The sequence below is a fragment of the Lampetra planeri genome, chromosome 6 (genome assembly GCF_965212315.1).
Source record: "Lampetra planeri chromosome 6, kcLamPlan1.2.h2, whole genome shotgun sequence".
Lineage (NCBI taxonomy): Eukaryota > Metazoa > Chordata > Hyperoartia > Petromyzontiformes > Petromyzontidae > Lampetra > Lampetra planeri.
The window spans coordinates 6,250,748-6,260,995 of NC_136112.1; positions in this window are offsets into that span (position 1 = coordinate 6,250,748).

The window sequence follows — 10,248 nt, forward strand, 5'->3', positions numbered from 1 at the left end:
CCTATGGTGGTGGACCACCAGGCTAACTACTGGGAGTAGCGATAACGGACAGGACCAAAGGTGGAGTCCTTGTCCATGTGTTGGTGACTTCTTCTTGGACGTAGAACGTAGATCATAGACTTTCAGATGACGGCAGCAACGCTGAACCCCGTCCCCTGTACGGACCCGGTTTATATGCTGCTGGGTCGTGGCTGGCCCCGCCCTTGGCCACGACCACCTTCGAGAACCCTCGGGTTGTCTCTCGACCCTTCCTTTAGGATCTCACCCTGACACGTGAACACCCACAAGCCCCCACCCGGGGGCCCTTGTGTAGATCTTACTAGTCACGTTCCTTCCAGGGTCAACAAGAGGGCCATTGCCTAGGGTAACCTCATCCCATGGCTGACACTCCCACACTCCCTCCGGTAGGAGTCGGCACTACACGCCACGCGTGGTGCCACTGCGCTATCCCAGCGCTCACTGAGCCCCCTCTAGGGCTGGTACTACACCCACCTACGGGGTGTCCGCGATGACAATGCATCGCTAGAACCGGCATTACACAGTGACATCCGTGATGTCACTACACATACAAATAAAGAACACCTCTATATATAAAGCATTTCACCAAAGCAAGTTTGATATTGTGGCATGCAATTGTCTTAGGCGAGTTTGGTAAATGCACGACCCATGGTCTTCTATTCTCATAAGTTTCTTGACACATTGAAAATTCTGAACAGCAAACTCAGAGGGATGACAAATTAAATGACCTCTGAGTAAATTGAGTCTACCTCTAAAGTTATTTTTCAGTTCAGTAAACTATACCGTCTTCAATGAAGCTATATACAGTAAAACATTTCAGCTTATGCATTATTCGAGTTGAACACTTATTAATGCAATACATTTGTCTCTGCTGATCAGGTCAACACCAGTCGAGAGTTTGTGCCGTTAAACAAATGGTGCTGTGGATAATAATGCTCCGGAAAGCCAATAGGCCAATGAGCCAAAACATAATTGTCTTTATATGCTTATATACGTTCTATCTAAAACATGGATCATTAGAACAATATTGCATGCTCCATTACACACCAACTTTGTAGTTTGTGAAGACACAAGTTATCTGCAATAAATGTGTAGTGACATAGAATGGGTCACGATGGCGCATAGCGCTGGTTACTGACAGAGAGAGGGAATGTGGGCGTAACGGCCAACCTGCCGGCAGAGCCAGGTGTGGCAGCCGTTCTGCCAGCAGAGCACGCAATGCCACGGAGTGGGTTACTAGGGTGCGTGGCGCTGGCTGCTGGCAGAAGGGGGCATATGAGGACGTGGCACCCCGGCCAGCTGGTGGAGCACGTGATAGGCCGGGGTAAAGGATGTGGGGCAAAGGTGACCGAGGGGACACGTGAGGTACAGCCCAGAACCTTCTGGTGGGTTACAGAAGGGGGCGTAGTGAAGGGCGGAGCCAGGCAAGGGACATGTGATAGGTGGCCCAGAACCTTTTGGTAGATTCCAGAAGCGGGCGTGGCCGAGGGCGGAGCCAGGCCACGCTGGGGGGCATAAAAGGGAAGTCCCGAGGCTGGATAGGGGCTGTCTTTCGGTGGAATGGAACCCAAGGTGCTACATCTTTGTCTCTGGCGTCGTAGGTTGGTGTGCCGGCTGTTCTGACCCGTTTATAATTATTCCTTTCGTGAACAGTGTCCAAAGGTGTAGAATAAACGTGTGTTGCCTCTTACTATTAGTGACTCACTACAAATGCATTTAGTGTATAGTTAGTGCATTCGCACTGATTATATACTCTTGTCAAAGAGCGTAAACCATCACGCGAACTCCGGTCATCCTCGCAGCAGCATTTGGCTAGCCATCGAACAAAGACGATCACTGCATCACGTGTTTTCACATGCGCTTCTGCGTCCGTCTGGAGCACTCTTCTTTCCAATGTTAAGAAACCACTGGAGCTAGGCCCTTTTAAATCTAGATTGAAAACTGCGTGCTTAAAAACTGCTTTTTTGTTTAGTTTGTTGTCTTTCCCCCGCACCTACGATTAGCACTGTTGGCTACGTTCGGTGCAAAAAAAGTTCAAAATACATACATCATCATGATCATCTTCAACAACTGTTGCACTCCTTATCCTTTGGGACCTCTAAGAGAATATTATCTTTGGAGGTGCACCCTTGTGATTTATAAAACAGTGAAATTGCTTAATAGATATACACTGGCGGGCGAGATGAAGTGTGGACAAAATGGATATGTGGTGAATTGAGAGAGTTGTAGAAAATACATGAGAGATTTATTCGGTATTTTTTGTGAAAATAAATATTTTTAATTAGAGTTGATATTTGCTGCACCCTGATTTCTTTAAGTCACCGAATCATCTTGATCTTTTGGGGGTCCATAAACATTTACTTTTTCAACATACGTAAATTCTACGTAGCTCAGTTCATTCATACTCTTGTGCGGTGTCTTGGTACAGATACACTGCCCCCATACTCTTTTCAGCAACTGGGAACTTCAGTATTGCAGGAGCCTCACAGAGGCCTTACAAATTGTGAAAAGAGACGTGTGCTGCCACAGCTCTAACTGCCTTATATCCGTACAAATCTACCCATAAAAAAGTGCAATGCAATTTTTAAGCTAGCTGAAAACTGCCTTCTCTGTAGTCAAAACGTCAATGTAGTTGGCCGCGTAAAGCGGTTGTGTAAACTGTGTGAAGCAATTCATTATTTTCCAGTGCCAAAGAAGACCACCAGAGCTCAACACCTGGTTCACCTTGATGACCACCGCTGGTGTCAGTTTGGCGCACATTATTGAGCTCACGTGGCATTCAGGGCATGCTGCCGTGGTGCAATGGTAAGCACACTGGACTTGCAATACCAGAGGTCACGAGTTCAATTTTATCTCCCGGTGCAGTAACCGGAGCAATGGTGAAAGTTTCTCAAACCCGCCCACCTCTATCTACCAATCAGTATAAATGTGTGCACCACAGTTAGTTTGTCAGCAGGTAAAGGATGACCCGTGTAACAAATCAAATACATTCAACTTAAAGTGCGGGTTCAGTCCAATATTGTCTAGAGGCTGCTTTAGTGGAGGCCCTTCCACCAGCAGTAGGTGTGAGCAGGCACTTGTTGGGCTGCACCTTTACCTTGTATTCTCAGAAAGTCTGGTTACCTCGACAATATAGTCAATGTATGTCATATTTTTTTTTATAACTGTATAAGAGTTTACATCACAAGTTACCTTGTATCTTGGTTGTTATCCATTTTGTATCAGTCTCCAGATAACTACATTTATCTGTGTGCGTTAAGACTCTTCGCAATATATAAATTGTCGACCATTGTCTTGAGCTATCTTTCCTGATGGTATTTTTTTCATAAATATATCATATTCATATATCATATGAATTTACCTTCGTAACAATATGTAACACAAATACTAACCATTACACCACCGTGTCTCCCTTCTATTAATAATGATCCACACTTACAAAATGTGGTATTTGTGAAGTTAGTTTTTTACATATGGTGCAAGTATTTTTAAAACCATCTGCAACAAGCAGGGTTTTTTTTTTATCAACTAACAGTGTTGGAAAATGGCCCTTTTTTAAGCTACATGATTTCCAATTAAACCGAGTGACTGACATGCAATCACTCTACTCAACACATTCACACCTCAACAACCAGCAATTCACAATCAAGTTTACATCAGTGCTTTGATCAGTGTGGTCATTTAAACATTACCCATCCCGCGAGGGTGAGAATTGAATGGCAGTGGTACTCTTGCATGCTCGATAGACATCTTTGAAGAGGTGGGGAGCACCCACACTCTATCCTATCTCCGATTAGCATGGTTGGCTACATACGGTGCGAAATAAGTTCAGCATACAGTATTTCGATTTAAAGCTTTCGTGACTGCAGGGATTCATCTTCTTGGTTCTTTCGGTAAAGTCACGTAGAAGGGAAATAATTTTTAAAAAATTCCCTTCTACGTGACTTTACCGAAAGAACCAAGAAGATGATGTTCCAGACAGCTTTCCTTAGAGCCTAGTCTCACATGGGTTGGCGTCATCTGGTGTGGACCAATCAACTTCAAGGACAGTGCATACATTATCAGAGTTATGCTTTTGTTTGCATTATGACTGCAGGTATTATGGTCTATGCAAACATGACTCCTCGTAAAAAAAGGTGTCAGTTTTGTTGCCAGATAGAAGGGTAAAAAAACAATTATCATATTTTTTACTGGCAGATGAGGTTCAAATTATGCTCTGACAACACATGCATTGTCTTTGAAACTGATTGGCCTACACCAGAGACAGCCTTCCTTATGGCCTAGTCTCGTCAGTGCCAGACCAAAGAACGCCAAAAGGGGAACAGTACACATACATTAATGCTACCCCTATCCCCTCCCTTTGATGCTGCTAATCCTGCATAATGCACGGGCATAATATGACTTTGAAACCCCCCGCCCACCTCCTACGCATTTCACAAGTAGTACTAATCCCATATCTGAATTTCCCATAAATATGCTAAATTCCTCTTGATATGCAAATTATTTTGTCAAGGCGCTCTCCCCCTCCAACCCAGCTTAAATATACGCTCCAAGCCTGGGGTGTTTCATTCAGACGCTGTCTTCCCGACAGACCTGTTCTTCACCTGAGGACGGCTGCTTGCGTTGTGGCCGAAACGTCGTTTTTATTATTTTATTATTTCCCTTCTACGTGACTTTACCGAAAGAACCAAGAAGATGAGTACACAGACAATTGCCTTGTCGTTGTCTCTGAGAGTGCCTTGCCCCGTTCGATCTGCACAGCATGGGGAGGCACTCATCCAGAAGTGGAATGGTACATAACTGTACATGTACCATTATGGATACAGTATTTACTGTTTTCTATATTTTCTTTTCACCTCGGTGCTTTTATGCTCATGAATACATTCGATAAACATCGCGTTTTAAAACATTTCTAATGTATTTCGTGAGCAGTCGATGCGTGCAGCCATAGCTAAATATCGAAAATAGCCTTCTAATTGTTATTCCACTCCTCGTGATACTACTTCTTACATTAATTGAATACCAACGACAGCAGAATTTCCTGATAACACATTTCATGGAGCAAATGACACCGACCACGATTATTATTTTGCGGACAACTTCTCCCTGAAATAGATACACTGCAGTAAAACGGCCATAGGTCCACACTGATCGGTTATGTCGTTTTATTACGTTTGAGATTATTTCAAAAAGTAGAACACTGCCGAAACCCAAATATATTTTCACGGAACATTCTAAAGTTTCTCGACCGAGCATTATAAATGTCAAAGGTTACTAATTTGACGGGCATGACAAGCCACATTCAGGAAGTTTGACCAGGTTTTCAATCAATAGTAATGGAATAAAACTGCTACAAGGTATTATTGATCGGATAACACTGAGCACCCAAAGTGAGATATATACCAAACATTAATCAATAACTCTGCCTGTGAAAGGAATGGACCAGATTTGTTTCAACGCCGCTTTATGATACTGCAAAGTGCACCGGCCAAGCCAATGAGCACACAGTACTCAGGTTTTGTGTGCCTCAAGGCCACAGAAACATGTTCACTCTTTATTACAAGAGTCGATACTCTGCGTGCATACCAACGTTCAGCTGTCTTCGTATCCTACGTCGACGCGTGCAACTACATTTATTTCTGGGGAGGTGTTTACAAGTTGTTGTTTTTCAATACGCATTACAGTAGTGATTGTACAAGCATATATAGAAACATTTCGTTGATTGCAGAATTTTTTTTATTTATGTATACGTTTATTTCCTGTGCATATGCGCGGCGCTTATATTTTTTTTATTCACGTTGAGCCAGTTGAATTGTTATAGTCACGAGTATGAATACTTTACATGCAAATGGTAAGTTGGAGAAGCTTTCACATCTAATTCCCACTTATTTTGCTCACGTTTATAGATGTGCATAAATGAAATGTTTCTACTTAACATAACACTTCATGTATAATTAGTGCTCTGTCAATGAAAGTATAGCCCATTGAGATACTATTGAATGTAATTATCTATCACAAAGAACAGGTTTTTTTCTTAAATGGCGTGTCCTTTCTAAACAGCAAGCTATTTTGCTGGCAGACAAGCTTAAACAAATAAATAAAACAAGTAAAGGATGGGGGGGGAAATGTGTAAGGTTATGGTCAAAGTTATGGTCAGTCACGTGGTACATTATTTAATATGGTGTGGCATGCAGCTAAATGGCATCACTTTGAGCATCGCCGAGTATTGCTGGCTTTATAAAAATGCAGCGCTATTTAGCTTCGAAATGCCCGAATAAAATTAGCAAATGAACACACCTTTATCGGAAACCCGTCCTCCCCAAGAACGTGCCTCCCGTGAGAAACGGCAACATCGACACCGCACCGGGATGTACACCCGATTTAAAGCTTTCGTGACTGCAGGGATTCATCTTCTTGGTTCTTTCGGTAAAGTCAAACCTCCTACGCATTTCACAAGTAGTACTAATCGCATATCTGCATTTGCCATAAATATGCTAAATTCCTCTTGATATGCAAATTATTTTGTCTAGGCGCTCTTCCCTCCTCCATCCCAGCTTAAATAGTCGCTCCAAGCCTGTGGTGTGTCATTCAGACTGTCTTCTCGACAGACCTGTTCTCCACCTGAGAACGGCTGCTTGCGTTGTGGCCGAAACGTCGTGAGAATTATTTTATTATGTTTTATTTTTATTATTTTATTATTTCCATTCTACGTGACTTTACCGAAAGAACCAATAAGATGTACACCCGATGTTTCATTTGTTCATCGCCGTTTCACGAGAGGATGGAGATCACGTGAATTATGATTTGTGCCTCATGGCCAGACGTGATCTTTGGAAGGCATTGTGCATCGCCCATGGTTGGATAGTCTTGTCATGTGCGTGTGTGTGTTTAAAAAAATCACAATCAACCAATGCAGGAGAGCAGTTGTAAATGTTCACAAGAGCTTTGGGAAACAGTGACGTCACATCAAAACGTTGAAGTACGCGATTTATATGACAGCCGCACGATTTCTTTTCATTTGATTGGAAAATAAGTCAAGCAATACGCAGTGCCCCAATTTAGGAATAGTGTATATTGTACAGTGATTTTAATTAAAATAATTGATCTCAGTGAGCTATATACTGCATTACCCATTCAAGTTAAATGTTGAGTGTATATGAAATACAACTAAATATTATTTAAGGGGAATACAGGTGCATATTGCATGCTCTACTGCCGCAGCTACCGTACGGACAGAACCACTGACCGTAACTGGCACCGTAGGCCATATACACACTCACACTCGTGGCATATACCAATATACCATATGTTCGCCAATGGGATTGGTGAGCGAATGCTCATTGTGACAGTGATAAATTTCAGTATTGGGCCTTTGCTGCTGTGCTCTCTATTCATAACCCAGCACCATTTACAGATAAACTAAACTAATCAATTTTCCAGGTAAACCCCATAGAGCTATTAGCTCTTTTTCAAAGGTGACCCGGCACACACGATAGCTCATCATAGAAGTGGCTTATATCATCATGTGGGCATTTATATTCGCAGCCAAATTATACAAACGCATGTTTCTAAATGTGGAGGCAACACCGGTGGTACCCGGAGAAGCAAGCAAGTGATTACCACGGTGAAAGAATCCACAAACTCCGAATATATGCCTCATCTATAATGGCAACAATAAGTCGTTACCTTTCATAAGTCTACACGCAACAGTTCACCGTCTCGACTAAATGCCTCAAGGTTATATGAATGTAAATTGGTCTCGACATGGATTTATTTATTGAAAGAATGCATTTCTACGTTATCGCTTGGTAGTTTTATCTTAAACATTGCCATTGGCTACTCTTTAAAATATAAAAACGTTATAAAACAGCATGGTGGTACAACCACCAATCTCGAGGGCTACACTGTATGTTTTGACTTTCAATTTTACAAATTATATTTTATCACTGAGTGCATGAAAGTTAAGCATCTCCAATTTTCCAATTTAAATCCTTCATCTATAATAACAGCTATTCCTGAGCAGAAAACAAATTGCAATGGGAAACCTATTACCATTTTTCTAGTTTCTCCAACAAAGGTTTGGGCTGAGATTGAGTTATATGCTAAATACAGACAGCTGTGCAATAGGATTTTTGCAGGATGCATTTTTATTGTACATTCTACGAAATAAAATAATTGACCAGGACAATTTATATATAAAACACAGCACTTGAAGCCGTTATTCAGTTATTGCAGAACGAGTTTTGATCGTTCTTTTTGGACCTATTTCGTGAGCACTATTTTTTAAGGGCACATTTTGACTTCATCACATTCGAAGATGAGGTTATGTATTCCTGTACTCATCATCTTATTTGAATAGAAAACAAAGGTGTATATACTTTATCAGTAGGATATCTATTGTGAACACTTCTTTATTTGGCATAATGAGAAATACAGATCAATGCAATTTAAGAGAAGGTATTTTCCACATTCCCAATCACCAATTATTTTTTTTATGGATTTTGAAACATTGATATCTGCAATTTTTTGTGTAAACCAATATACCACCGACTCAACTGTATTAATGCAATTAAATTACCACAAAATGCTAAATCTAATTAAATTACAGAAGAGTAAATGTTCATAATGTTTTAATGTTGTTGCTCCCAGCTGCAAAAGCACACTTTATTACACAGGGCAGGAGGACAACACTCTTTTTAATTTAAATTCCATCAAGCAAAATACAAATTCTCAAAAAAAAGTTTTCATAAGTATTACCTTCATATGTATAGCGTATATTTTGTGTGATCACACAAATTTTGTTAATTGTGCCTGTGCCCAATGTAAATAAGGCCCTGATGTTCACCTAATGATGGCATTATTATCCCGTTGATAACCATTGATGTTTTCTCATTTATAATGAATATATTTCACATTTAGCCAAAAGGTCCAAATAATAGTTGCAATGGAAGAAATCACTCTGTACATTTGATGTGTAATGAGAGAGCACACTGACGGGTGACGGAGGGCTTCATAGCAGAGGTCTTAATCGGGTAACCGATACCCGTACCCTACCCGATACCCGGCTACCCGTACCTGGCCGGGTACGGGTAGCCGGGTACCCGTTTGCGACCCTGGTGCGGCCGGGTACGGGTAGCCGGGTAGGCCGTGAGTCACTGGTGAGTAACCGTTTGTCACTCATTTCGGGTAGGGTACGGGTAGGGTACGGGTACCCGTGCCCGGCCGGGTACGGGTACGGGTACCCATTTGCGACCCTGGTGCGGCCGGGTACGGGTAAGGAATCAAAACCCGTTTGCGACCTCTGCTTCATAGACATCGCCGCATCGGGCATAACCAATGAGGGCTACGGGTTCGATCTGGGCCAAAGTTCACGGGCGGAGCTCATGGGTATATGCGGGAACCATCGAGAAGGTTCTGAGAAGGGGCGTGGTTAGAGGCGGGGATTCACTCCGCCGAGGAGGATATAAGGAGAGGCAAGAGGAGGACTCGGGGTTCGGCGTGGAAGTCTGGGTCCGGACTGCATCTCCGCCATCTTGTCACCCACCGACCACGTGGCAGCCTCGAGGGCCGAAGCTCTCCCGTCGACCAGTGGTGCGCGGGGAAGCGAGAGCAAGGGAAGCCGCGCGGGAATGGAGGAGCAGAGAGCGCGTCGAAAGAGAGAGAGGGTGACCATCTAAAGATAAAAAATGTTTTCGATTTAAAGCTTTCGTGACTGCAGGGATTCATCTTCTTGGTTCTTTCGGTAAAGTCACGTAGAAGGGAAGTAATAAAATAATAAAAATAAAACATAATAATATAAGAACCAAGAAGACATCTAAAGAGAGTTGTGGAGGCGAGCAGTCATAACAAATAAAGAAAGGACGCGAGTCTCAACTGGTCGTGGAAGTCGTTTATTACAGATGTACAAATTGTTTAAAACATATTTGCATGAATGTTATTTTCCCAGTCCAGCAAGGTTGGCAAAATTGATAACCCATGTAGCCTTGTAGATTAATGATTGAATTAAACAAAACTCCTCCACACCTCACTATCAAATTAAGAAGCTGCATTTTTAAAATAAATTAGTACTTACACTGAGCTAAGTTACAACTTAAAAAGTACATTGGGGTAAAAATTCACAATATTTACCAATATTATTAATATTTCAACTTTGCAAAGACGTGTTAGTAAATACATTGTTGTTTTTTGTATTTAAACCACAGTGTAACCACCATCCATTATAACTACACA